Raw genomic sequence first — 14,219 nt, forward strand, 5'->3', positions numbered from 1 at the left:
GCATGTGTTCACCCTTGCTGCAGCAGGCTAATAGACCTACCTTGGAATTCAAGTATGTTCCTGATGACCTTTAGTCATTAGGTTTTAGCAGAAAACAAAAAACAGAACAAAACAGGTAACAACAGCAAAACACCTAGGGAAAGGTATCAAAGATTTCACACCTAACTTTTAAACCTCTTGATAGAGGAGAAGGACTCAGGCAAAGAGGGGGAATGGGTGGGGTGCAGATTACCCAAGAAAATGGGCTTGTATATTATCTCTGTGGTTTTAAAAACATATATTAACATAGGTCTCATCAATTAAAAACTATGAGTAATCTTACAAAAGAAAAAAAATGCTTACTCTCAGGAGATGATTAAACACTTACATTGACTACCTGTATGATTCAATGTCAGACTAATATTTTTTGCATCTATCTTAACTTGTATTTTAAAAGAAGTATATGGAGGTTCTAATTAGAAATTAACTGAAGGCCACTTGGAATCATTATACTGTGGGAATTAAATGATACTGTTTGTGTGTTTTTCTTTTTTTTAAATCACTACGAGTTCAAGGAAAGCTTGGTTCTCACTGAAAGAGGCAAGAAGAAACATCTTCTGACTAAATGTCTATGACTTCAGGGTGGGGCGCCATACAACCTCTCTCTCCTCCTGACATATTTAATTAATCGAATGCTCAGTGATTTTTGTTTTTCCTCCTCCAACAGCCCTACTCCGACCCTGAGCAATTTCTCCAGCCTTAGCTCCTCTGACTTTTGATCGTGAAAAACACAGCTAAGCACTTGATTATATTTGGCCATATTTTTCTCTTTCTCAGTATCTATTTTTAGAAAGTACTTCTGTTATAACTTTTTTTTTAACATCTTTATTGGAGTATAATTGCTTTACAATGGTGTGTTAGTTTCTGCTTTACAACAAAGTGTATCAGCTATACATGTACATATATCCGCATATCTCTTCCCTCTTGCGTCTCCCACCCACCCACCCTATCCCACCCCTCCTATCCCACCCCTCTAGGTGGTCACAAAGCACCGACCTGATCTCCCTGTGCTATACGGCTGCTCCCCACTAGCTATCTATTTTACATTTGGTAGTGTATATACGTCAATGCTACTCTCTCACTTCGTCCCAGCTCCCCCTTCCCCCTTCCCCCTTCCCCCTCCCCGTGTCCTCAAGTCCATTCTCTACGTCTGCGTCTTTATTCCTGTCCTGCCCCTAGCTTCCTCAGCTCAGAACCCTTTTTTTTTTTTTAGAGTCCATATATATGTGTTAGCATACACTATTTTTCTCTTTCTGATTTACTTCACTCTGTATGACAGACTCTAGGTCCATCCACCTCACTACAAATAACTCAATTTCGTTTCTTTTTATGGCTGAGTAATATTCCACTGTAAAATACTTCTATTATAACGTAATGTTCATCACAGTGTCTAGCACTGCGCCTCGAACTGAAGAGCTATTCAAAAGAAAACATTAACAACAAATGTTGTTGATTAGGACCAGTATGAACAACCGCATTGTAGAAAAACTTTGAAAAGCAATTCGCCATTTCAAAGGTGTCTTCATTATTCTCCAGTCTTCCAAGAATCAGATCTCACTGACATATAACTCATATTCCCAACTTGAGAACATTCTAAGGCTACATCCCTTCATCAAAGTTAATTGGGAGAAAGTGTCACTCACCAGAAAATTTCACCTAACTGAAAACTGAACTGAAATGGCCAGGCTCAAATGGGGGCTGATCTGATTCTCATCAAGCAGCACTTTCAGGTATCATGGACAAGGCTGCCTTAAGCTGGAAAAAGCTTTGATACCATCAGTTTTACACCAGGATCAAAAAACAATTTTCAACTTTTATTTCAACGTTTGTTAATAAGTCTCTCCCCTTTTCGTCACAGTTATGAAAAACTCCTAATACTTGTGTTGCATGGGAACAAAGCTAGGGAGGACTTAAATTTCAGGGCAATTGGAGATAACATTTTTAAAATACTGTCGTTGAGATTGATTACCGGGATACCTGGAAACTACCTTCTCCCAAATCAAACAGAAGCTGGAGGGATGGTAAATTCAAATCAATAAACCTGTGATAAAGACTATCCTAAGAATCTATTTTCACTTATTCCTAAAACTCTAATCACTATGCATGACATCCAAATTCCTACCACAATAGATGTTTTCTCTGGGAGCAGTGCAGCAATGGCTAACAGGTTTCAGCTCTCTTGCCAGTTTTGTTTTTTTGTTTTTTTAATTTTTAAATTTTATTTTATTTATTTTTTTATACAGCAGGTTCTTATTAGTCATCAATTTTATACACATCAGTGTATACATGTCAATCCCAATCGCCCAATTCAGCACAACACCATCCCCAGCCCCACCCCCACCCCCTGCCGCTTTTCCCCCTTGGTGTCCATACGTTTGTTCTCTACATCTGTGTCTCAACTTCTCTTGCCAGTTTTGATTGCCAACTACTGCCTGCCACACAGTGCAGAGGAATTCTGAAGTTGCCTCTGGGCTTTGTGGAAGGGAAGAGCAAAATCCATCGGCAACATTTGCCAGTATGGCAAACTAGTGCTGATTGCTCTGGGTCCTCTCCCAGAACGTGCATTGCTTGACACATGGAAGGCTATGTTTCAGAACCCCCTTTGCAGTTGCACAGGGCCACATGACCAGCTGGGGGCCACTGGCTGTGATCAGCAGTAACATGCTCCACATCACTGCCCATGTGCCCTTGCCAATGCCTCTCTTCCACAACTGTAGTAAACCTCAAGTCCTGAAATAAACGTGCCACCAGTCAGCAGTGGAGTAAAATGATGAGCCACCCCTTGGAGGAGAGCAGCTCTGGAGAGACCCCTGGAACCATGGTGGGACCTCCAAGGATGAGAAATAAGTGATGGTTGATTAAGCCTCAGAAATTTTGTTACTGTTGTTACTATTTTGTAACCATACATTATAACCCAGCCTGCTCTGACTTCTACACTGACTCCCAGAGCAGGGATAGAAGGTAGGGGTGCCCAGTACTTGGCATTTCTTAGGGATCACAAATGAATAATCAGGAACACTGGTTGATCTTACATTTAAAACACCCACCACCACCATGGTGAATTTCCATCTGGCGTAATAAGAATTTCTGTGTTCACACTGCTGAACTTCATTTTGCTCACCACCAACTGTGACTAGCACTTTGGCTCCTACCTGGCTCCTTTATGCTTGCTCTATTCTTTTCTCAAGCACACATATGTTCCAGAGCTGACTTGACGTATTATAATAATAAATACAATGTGTCTCTGTAAAAAGCAAAAGGAAAAGTTGCCATTGTTGTGGCTCTTTTCAATGCCTGTGAGCACGGTAACACATTGAACTTTTACATATTTCGGTCACAGGGTCACTTGTGGCACCCTATATTTTTGTAGATGAACTATAGTTGTTGTCAATGACATCAGGAAGATTCCTTCACATTTTTACTTATCTGTAACAGCAGGCTTCCGGTAGAAAAGGTGTCTAACATTAGAACAAACGATCATTTGAGAACAAAAGCTTGTGTTCTTCCACAGTGCTTACCAGACGCCAGGAACTGTTCCACGAGCTTTACTAGTATCAATGCGTTTAATACTCCCAACGGCCTTGGGAGATTTGCTACAATTTTTACTGCCATTTTACACATTAAAAAATCTAGTGTGTGCGTTTCAATGCTCACAAAAAGCACTGATTTTTTTCTCATCATAAACTAGAAGAGCATTCCCAGATGAAACAGAGAATGAGCAGCTGAATTTCAGGCAAACAACAAAAATCTCTTAGGGTAAGTATGTGCCATGTATCACATGGGATATACTTACACGAAACAAATTTTAACTGAAATTTAACAAGAACCAACTTTTTGCGTTTTCCATCTTTCCTTCGCTCTACTCTTAAAACTGTGAATCCTAATAATTTCAAAACACATCCACTGACGAAATGGACATTAAAATACTGTAAAATCTTTTTAAAAATTGCATTTATCTGAAATTCAAATTGATCTGGGCTCCTGTATTCTTATTTGCTAAATCTGGAAACTCAAAATTAGAAGCAATATTTGAAATTTTCATCAATACTTGATATTTTTAACTTATTAAGCAACTAAGCTAAGCTGACTACACATGTCTCCATCAAAGAAAGTTAAAGAAGATATGAGGGAAAACAAAACCTTTCAATCTAGTCTATGATAAAAATAAATGCCAAAAAACATTTCATTATAAAATTTGCTTTTACTTTCCTACTACTCAGCCTATGACACTTGAGAAGGATCCAGATGTTGATATATGATTCTGCCAATTGTCACATTTTATATCTGAATTGGTGAAAATCCTACCTGTGAGTCACTAAAGCATTCACTTTGTTTGGATTTGGGGGTGAGGTTTGCAAGAAAACACAGAATATTCTTTTTTCTTTTTATTACTTTTACAGCATGAATATTCTAGCTCAGGCAGAGATGAAAGGACATAATAAATAGGAAACACTGCTCTCCCAACGTATGCCTGAAAAAGTCCTTGTCAGTCATATTCAGTAAAGTGCATCAAAAATAATGCTTACCACGGTAGGAGCCTGTGCTGAGTTTAACATTCTGGGGACAAACAATGAAATAAGTGTAGAGTGAGACTAATAAAATTTTCAAATCTGAGGTACCTCAGAATAAAGTGCTTCCAGAGACTCTTAATAACATCATTTTAAACTCTTGGTCTCCCTTTCGGGGTCTATTTCACGTAGGGCCGTGAGTTACTGCCGACAATCTAATATCTACTCTCAGCACAAGCACCGTATGTCTCCAATCGCCATTCATCAAGAGCTTCAAAACAATGTTTATCTTTCTGCTTGTTGTGAATATTAATAAATTAAGATCTTTCAACTGTCTAGAAAGAAGAAAAAACTGCCAAGAGCTCCGGTGCAGATGATGTATTTACATACATTAGAGAAGTACCATTAACAGTAATTAATGGTGCTTTCACATCGCAAAATGCATTGCAATTGACTGCCGATTTGTTTTGGAGGTGTTTGCAATCATAAAACAAATCTCATCCTAAATGGATACTTAGTAATTTTTAATAATTTTAAACTGTGATGCTCTATTCAATGCTTCAGCAATTACACACTGTTTTTTGAAGAAAGTTTTTTAAATTTAGAATTTTTATTGAACGTTATTAAAGTTAATGAGACTGCATTACTTGTGTTCTACCTTAATTCACAATGTTTTTAAAGGTCATGAAGGCTAATGTAAAAATTTTGAAGAAAGCAAATTCAGTCAGTTAATGACTATACAATTAAAACATAATTCCACTACTCTCTTCCCCCCCGCCCACTATATTCTGAAGGAACCCACATTTAGTAACATGGTATGTCTTCATGAGCGGTTTTAAAAATGAAAAGTTTAGGACATATGACCATTAGGAAGTAGAACAGACACAACTGTTGAGAAGAATTTCACTAACCCCTGATTCTCTTCTGACTTGGTATGACTTTTGATTAGAACTAGAGTACGCAGTGCCTGGCAAACTACACTAAAGGATATTTATATCAACTGAACTTCTAAAGAAGTTAAAATTAGAAAAGATATATCCCCTAAGTCAATACATCCTGCAATATTTCCCTGGTGACTTAAGTCTCATTTTGGTTGAGAAAACTAAGAGTAAAATAGAAAATACATTTGCTCTGAGGGTGCCAAGGCCATATGGAATAGAAATTTGAGCTAAAATAAACCTGTCTGTAGTCTTTCCATGCAAGAAGGAAACTGTAAAAACAGATTTGGGGCGATCCTGATATGAGTTACTAAGATATCATTTGCAAGCCTCTTCAATGTCTCTTTCAGTCCACTTTATTTCCACTAGGAACAACTGCTTAACCCTTTGAGAGTAGTTCTTTGTAACAATTCCTCACAACAATATACCTGCAAAATTAAACTGAGTCTCTTGGACCATTCACAGTATGGTAAGAGAGCATATAAGGCAATAATTCTAAATCTACAAGAAACAAATATTTCACAATTTTACAAATTTAAGAAAATATGTAGGAGGAGTACCAAACAAACTTGGCATGTTTAAAAATATACTTGGTGCTTGTCAACTCTCAAATAGTACAGACATATTGTTTGTATTATCAATGATAACAAGAAAATCACAAAGAATTAATCACGAGTATCTGCCTTCATCTTAGGATCACAATAACAAGGCCGACATGCTGCATTTCTGCTGCGATGAGGCAAAAATCTAACACATGAATCCTATGAAGACAAAGCTCATCATTTTTATGTGTTTTTGAAGAATTCCAAATCAAGAAATCGTGTCCCATTTTTGAGATGAACGCTTCCTTCTACCCCACACAACAAAGGTGAGAGCATAAAGAGAAATTTTTGATATATGTGAGTAACTAGATATACATATGCTGACTTCAGTAAGGCTCTAATCTCAGAGATAAGGAGCCAGTAGAGAAGTGTGTCTCCAGTAAATTAGCTCCTAAAAAATTTGAACCTCCTTAATATCTACAGAAAAATCTTATTTAAAAAAATGGTAAATTCACCAAGCACACACCATTTTGTCATTGAACCTTTGATTTCTGTCATTTGGCACTCCTTAATTCCAAAAGACAAGATTGATAGAGATCATCTGCTCAAAGCAAGACAGTGAGATGATATCCAATACAAGACCTAAACATTTCAACTCCATTGTCACTGATACAAGGGAACATGAGTTCCAGGAAGGAAAAACTGAATGCCATGCTTGGATTTTTGCCATGGAGAAAAATCTACTCTAGCATGTGTTGTATGACACTGATACTTACTTTGAGTAGGTTTTTAAAATGATACCTGCTACAGTTATCACGGATCCATGCATCCTTAAAGTCTTACAGGTTACAGAATAGCAGGGGCAAATATTTTTATAAGCCACATGGCACTGTTGTCGTTTTGTTCCCTGGAGGAAGAGATACTTTTCCAACTATTACACTACCTTTCTATTCCTGGGGTCAGTTGAATCTGGTCATGATCCTGGACAAAAACTGTGATGGAGAATTGGTTTTCTGTGACGGAGATTCCTGGAGCTCATACTCTGGATGTGCGCAGACTTTTAAGGCAACCATGGCCAATCGAGGTAGAGAAGGTGAGGGCACTGCTATTTGCAAGACACATGCAGGTGGTGCTCGATCGTGATGATCAGTACTGATGATGACAACAGCTGCTGACATTTACAGAGGGAGTGCAATGCCATGTACAACATGCACAAGGCTTTAACATGTCACCTTACCATATCCTCACAACACCATTGTGACTTAAAACTATTAGCAACACAACCTCACGGATGAAAAAATAAAGGCACAGTAGTTACCTGGCCCAAGTTCACTGGGAGTTGAACTCAAATCTGTTCATTTACTGAGCCCATGCTCTTCATCACCACAGTGCCAGCTGCGTAAGGAGTCAGACTCAAGTCAGTCACCACTCCACCTCTCATATAACCTTGGCCAAGTTACTTAACATCACAAAGCCTCAGTTTCTCCATCTGTAATGTGCAAATTATAGCACCACCTGCCTTACAGGTATCAGAAAAAACATTTCAAACTTGGAAATAGGCAAATGAGATTACTGGATTTCTTTAGTATAGTGTTCCCACTGCTGGGTGTGACTTTCTGTTTACAGGGCTATTTTACAACTGATGGGAGACAGTAACTTGTGTGAGCTCTTACGGACCAGCAGGACATTATCCTGTTCTGTATCTGGCCCAATAATCTATCAAATCTCACACACACACACACACACACACACACACACACACACACACACACACACACACAATCTCAAATTATTTTTGGACTAATTTTAACATCTTACTAGGTCCCTCACCCTCTTAAATTAATGAGCTGAGTAAGATCTTAAACTGTGTTTATATTTGCACAACAGCCATGAAGTTGCCCTTCTGAAAAGTGATTTTTAACACTCGATTGTTCTGAGAATTAAGTGAGATGATGCATATGAAATGTTCAGCATAGGGCCTGTCACGTATGATTCAATTAACGTCATTTGTTAACATCATTGCTATGATCATCTCAATAATTGTCACCACCACTACCATACTATTTAAATTTTTAATGTTAAGAATTGTTTCTGTTTACTCATATTCAAATATTAACAGTGAACAGTTAATAACTAGTTCTGAGAATAGTTCCAAAATTACACTGTTACCCATAGCTGAAGCCACTTTACAATTTGGCCTTGAGAGCAGTTATTTTGCAAATTACACACAGTACAGAAATGGAGTTATTAAGGGATCCACTTTTGATGCACAGAAGGTTGTGCATCAGCCGGGCTGCCATCACCTCTGTTAAACAGGATTCATTAGAGTGATAACTGACAGTTGTTTCCCTTTCTAAGTGATTGCCCTGTAGTTCCATTATGTTCTGCCAAGGAAGTACTACTCATTAATTACCAATAAACTGAGTACCAACTGTGCTTGCAGTAGAAGGTTTGGAACTGTTAATCTTGGGGTGGGGAAGGTGGCAGGAAGAGGAGAACTCCACCTGACCAGGTGCAGGAGACGCATGGCGAGAGGACATTATTACAGGAATGGGCGGGGAGGGACAGAGCTCCTGAGAGGATGGAAGACCTCTGCTTTTGAGGCCCTGGTATACTGAGAAAAGCAGAAAGGAAGAAATCTCAAACCAGTGGTCCAAAAAGTATGCCTATCTTTAAAAAAAAAAAAGCAAACTTTGAACAGGAAAAAATAAAATCAAAATAATTAAGATATTCCTAAGGTAATGACAGAACTTTTTAAATTTTAAAAAAATTTTTTTAATGAATTTATTTATTTATTTTGGCTGCTTTGGGTCTTCGTTGCTGCATGCGGGCTTTCTATTGTTGCGGCGAGCGGGGGCTACTCTTCGTTGCGGTGTGTGGGCTTCTCGTTGCGGTGGCTTCTCTTGCTGTGGAGCACAGGCTCTAGGCACGCGGGCTTCAGTAGTTGTGGCACACAGGCTCAGTAGTTGTGGCTCATGGGTGTAGTTGCTCTGTAGCATGTGGGATTTTCCTTTTTTTAAATTCAAAGTACGTGGCAGGTGAATGGTCAAGAGGTATGGCAGAGGGCTTTTTGCATTCCAGCTAGAACACTTCTGTAACTCTCCTCTTTTGGAAATAATATCTAAAATCTAAATTGAGGCTTTTTGTGAAAATGCAGGCTGAAGCCCGAGGGTTGAGCCCTCTTCCCTCACCCCTCAGACCCTGAGCTCCGACTTTCAATGAACCATCTGGTATCCTGTGCCCCAGAGCTGGGCTCCTTGCCTGCTTGCTTTGTCTTTCACTACAGAGCCATTAGGAGGCTCTTTCTAGAGATTCTGGGAGACACATCCTCGTTGCTCTCCAACTTCTTCCATCAGCCAAGTTGCATCCACAGCCACAATGGTCTTTTGGTTTCTCCAATTCCTGCCATGTATTACTTACTATAATTTTTCTGAATGCAGTTCATCACACAAGCTATCAGTCAGTTTCACATTCAAGTGTCTCACCTCATCAATAAGACTGCACCTTCTTGAGGACAAGGACATGGCTGGGAAGGATAATTAAAAATTACAGAGGGCCACTGCTTTGAAATCTGTCTGGCCATGTGGGCACTTGGCAGAGCAGACAAGCAAGAACCACCTTTGTTTATTCCTCCAGCATTCCTCTGCCACAGGAAAGGGAGACCATTGCCTTTTTAAAATGTTTTAAAGGTATCTGGATTTCTGGCTTCAGGAGAGCCCAAGACCTATCATCAGAAGCCTCTGGACTCCCTGGTATGTGCAGACATCTGTTGGTATCTGAGTCCCTGTTCTACAGTGTTTTTAAAAAGAGGATCCTGGGTTTCCTTCACGATCAAAAGAGAGCAGTGCTCTCTCCAAGAGATTGGTGCTGAAAGGTGGGAGAATATAGTGAACTGGGGCAAGGGGCCAAGAATTGGGTAGAGGTCAAGGTCAGCCAAAGGCCAAGTGAGAAAGACTAACAGAACCAGCTAATCAGTAATGTATCGGGGCACTGAAGCAGGGGTAGGTGTGACAGAAGAGGGACAGACCAAAAGGCCTGAGGGACAAGGGCAGAGACGGGAGGTGGGCACTGCAGGCCTATTCTGTCAGCTCCCAAGGAAGCGAAGAGCTTCGGGAAACTAGAGAATACAGGGGGCTCCAGCTCAGCCCAGCTTGGCTTTAAAAAGGCACAAGCCCCAAGGCAAAAGCACTCCAGGCATTCTGGAAACACAAAGGGGCACCATTAGAGGAGAGGAAGGAAAATTTCAAAAATTTTAATTTGGAATTAATTTCAAATGTATCCCCAAATTCCACGAACCAGATAGCACAAGGAACACCTAGCTACACCCCAGATCCATCTTGAGTTAACATTTTCCCCATCTGCTTATCATTTGTACTTTCTCCCTATACACATACTGTTTATTTCCTGTCCTTATTTTGAAAATGTTTCATTCAGTGTGCATTTAAGAATAAGGACAATTTCTCTTATCACCACAGAACAGCAACCAGCTTCAGTAAATGTAACATTGGTACCATATTTTATCTAATCCACCATCTTCTTCCCCAGTTTTGTCTATTAACTAGTGATGTCCCTTATGGCATTCTCCCTGTCCATTGTAAAATCTAGTATAGGCTCTCATTTAGGGCCCCTGTCTCTGTAGTCTCCTTTGATCTCAAACATTTCTTTGACTTTTTTTGTTTCACAATATATCCCCACTTGTACCTTCAACATACTTTTTTTTTTTTTTTTTTTTAATAGAACTATTCCTTACTGGGGTTTCTCTGATGTGTCCTGGAGATTGGATTCGGGTTACATATTCCTGGCCCCAAAACTGTACTGGCCACATTGTGCCCTTCTCAGGGCATCACATCAGGAGGGACACGATGATTGCCCTTCACTGGTGATCTTTCAATTCTCATCACTGGTCAAGATGTTGTCAGCTTTCTCGACTGCAGAGTTCCCGGAGAGTCGCCACAGTTTCCTGCTTCAACAGTGCTTGGACGGAACCCGACGCTCGTCCCCTGCTCCGGCCGGCCGCCCAGCACCAGCCCTCGCCACCACCTCACGGCGCCCTCCGACCGCCCCAAGGTCCCCACTGCCGCCTCTCCTCGGCCGCCCGCCATGACGACCGCGTCCCACTCGCAGGGGCGCCAGCACTACCGCCAGCACTACCACCAGCACTCGGAGGCCGCCGTCAACCACCAGATCAACCTGGAGCTATATGCCTCCTATGTCTACCTGTCCGTGTCGTATTATTTTGACCGCAATGACGTGACTTTGAAGAACTCTGCCAAATACTTTCTTCATCAAGCTCGTGAGGAGAGGGAACATGCTGAGAAACTGATGAATCAGCTGCATAACCAACAGGGTGGCCGAATCTTCCTTCAGGATATCAAGAAACCAGACCATGATGACTGGGAGAATGGGCTGAATGCAATGGAATGTGCGCTACGCTTGGAAAAAAGTGTGAATCAGTCACTACTGGAACTGCACAAACTGGTCACTGACAAAAATGACCCCAATTTGTGTGACTTCATTGAGACTCATGACCAGAATGAGCAGGTGAAATCCATCAAAGAACTGGGTGACCACATAACCAACTTGCCCAAGATGGGGGCCCCCGAATCTGGCATGACAGAGTATCTCTTTGACAAGCACACCCTGGAATACAGAGATAATGAGAGCTAAGCCTTAGGCTGGCTTCCTGTAGCCACAGGGGTGACTTCCCTGCATCAAGGCAGTGCATGCGTGTTTGGGTTACCTTTACCTTTTCCGTAAGTTGTACCAAAACATCTACGAGTTCTTTCCTTAGCACCATTCCTTCAAATAAAGTAATTTGGTACCTCCCCCCCAGCAAAAAAAATATTCTGATTGTGTATTAGACAGGACGAGGATTTCGTTCACTATGTTCACACTGACAAACTATACACATTTTTAAAAGCTTAAAAGTGTGTTTTGTTTGTTTTAAATAATGACACATGTTTAGGACCAGCATGTAATTGTTCACTTTGCACCGTCTACCACTCTGGGCTGTGAGCTTTTATTATGCAAAAGCTGTGGTCTGTGAGCCATTGTTTGTCTGCGCTCCTTCCGCCCTCTCAATAAAACAACACGTACAATAACCAATAAACACGCTGCTTTTAAAATGCAGTCCAGAAGTGGATTTTCACATTTTGAAGCGCATCACAGGCTGTCTAAGCTAAGAGACATTTGAAATCAATTGATACAACATACACGCTTTTACAGTTGAGAAAATCAAGGCCTAGGGAGGAAAAAGTGCACGGTGTCATGTAAAACAACAGTTCTTTACGAATGATTATAAAATCAATTTAAGGGGCCATGGCTGGCATATTTTAAGTTGAAATAAAAAATGTCTGAGTGCTCAGCATACAGCAAGGGTAAATACTGTTTCGTGCAACTTTTGTTTTAACTACATGTGTTTATGAGCACGTATGCTCCTCTTTGTTGGGTAATGATATTCAATCTATTTCTTACTGAAGGTCCTGGTTAAAAACCTTTAAAAAAAAAAAAACCAAAAAACTCCACGAGAACCTAGGTCTTCCAACTTAAGAACCAGTGATCACTCTACTAGAAAAGTTCTTCTTTAACTTTAGTGTGAAAATAAATAAAGGTTGAAATGCAGTTTCTATTTCAAAAGGTCTGGGTTGGGATCTGAGAATCCGTATTTTGCATAGGCCTGTGGGTGAGAATAAGCCACTGGTGTTGGCTTGTGGACACCTTTGAGAAGCATGGTGGAAACGCTATATCCCAGGAGGGACCTAGTTTACTGTGAAGGATATCTACATGAAGTAGGTATCAAATATATATATATATATATATATATATATATAAAAAACATTTGTTAACAATTTAAATATGAATAACTAATTCTTGGAAATGTTTAGATGAAAACAAAACCCAAGAAACCTTCTACAGAGAATCAGCTCAACTCGCAGCCCAGAAAATGCGCTTACTGTGATAGTCCTAAGAACGTAGGGACTTCTAGTATTCATGATACGCCACACATGAAAACCAACGCACCAAGAATCCCGAGGGCTGGGATTAGTTCCCCCAAATTACAGATGAGCAAACACATTCAGACATCTTATTTTGTCCAAGGTCATACTGCTTGAGAACAGAAGGGAATGGATTAGAACCTAGCCAATTCCTAAGGTCATGCTTCTGTTATACTCACAGCCCCACACGTGGATACTATTTGTACACATAAACATGCTTAAGACGTGACACATATACAAATATGCACGTTAGCATTTCTCTAAGCAGTCTACAGTTTTCAAGAGTCAGAGATCAGTGAGAGGAAACGAATGTGTTCATCAAACTCTAGAATTGTGTGCCTTCTGATGTAGCTCAGGCAACACCATTAATATTGTCAAAATTAAAGGGGTCTCTTCAAAACAGTCCCGTTCGATTGGGGGGAGGGAGTTAGAAGGCTGGAGGGGAAAGAGTGAGCAGCAAATGACAAGCACTACAAACAAGATTCCATCATCTATAACTTAGATTTAGTTTAGTTTAGATTAGTATATTTAGTGCAAACCCTGGCACTTTATACAAATAGCTTGTCACGTAAAGTGCAAACAACTCTCTTTTGACAAAGTGACACGGCTTTGGAGCTGGGTTAACTGCTTTATATACTGCAAAGCTCTTTAAGTGACAAATGAAAGCAGAGTCTTGAAATTACAATGCTATGGAATTACCGCACAAATTCTTTCTGGTTTGATGGGGGTTGTGGGGAGGGAGCAAAAGGATAGCATTCTGCAATTAATTAAAAAGAAAATCTGAGAGGATATGAAGTCAGAGGTTTCTAATCTTGACTCTGTAAAATGGACTTTGAAGATACTGGCACAAAATTGAGATATGGTCCCAAAAACTTCAAATGAGATGTACAATGTTGTTTAAAGATCTGGCTGAAGTGCTTCTTTTGACCTAAAATATGCCCAGCACGGGTGCAGTAATTATCTCTGCTAGAGATGTTTGGTGTGCTGGCATTGAAACCTTTCGATATGTTTGATAATGTAGCTTTTTGTGTACACACACTGCTTGCCCAAGCTGTCTACATCAGTGGCATGTTCAAATGAAGCCAAATAATTTAAAAGGCTCTGCTTTCACGCTGGCTTTATTTAGCTTGAATAAACATTGCCAGTCCATCTCATATAAAACCTCACTTCATAAATGCAGCTGCCCTGTGCTCATCT

At 40.2% G+C, this 14,219-nt stretch overlaps 1 protein-coding gene and 1 pseudogene across 39 annotated transcripts in view; one reads left to right on the top strand and one right to left on the bottom strand.

Moving 5' to 3' along the window:
- The window catches only part of FHIT (fragile histidine triad diadenosine triphosphatase), a 1,451,597-nt gene that overhangs the window by 540,707 nt on the left and 896,671 nt on the right, over positions 1–14,219 (bottom strand). The gene's annotated exons all lie outside the window — the stretch shown is intronic.
- LOC137233122 (ferritin heavy chain pseudogene) lies at positions 11,128–11,730 on the top strand (annotated as a pseudogene).

Source organism: Pseudorca crassidens, chromosome 10 (genome assembly GCF_039906515.1).
Source record: "Pseudorca crassidens isolate mPseCra1 chromosome 10, mPseCra1.hap1, whole genome shotgun sequence".
Classification (NCBI taxonomy): domain Eukaryota; kingdom Metazoa; phylum Chordata; class Mammalia; order Artiodactyla; family Delphinidae; genus Pseudorca; species Pseudorca crassidens.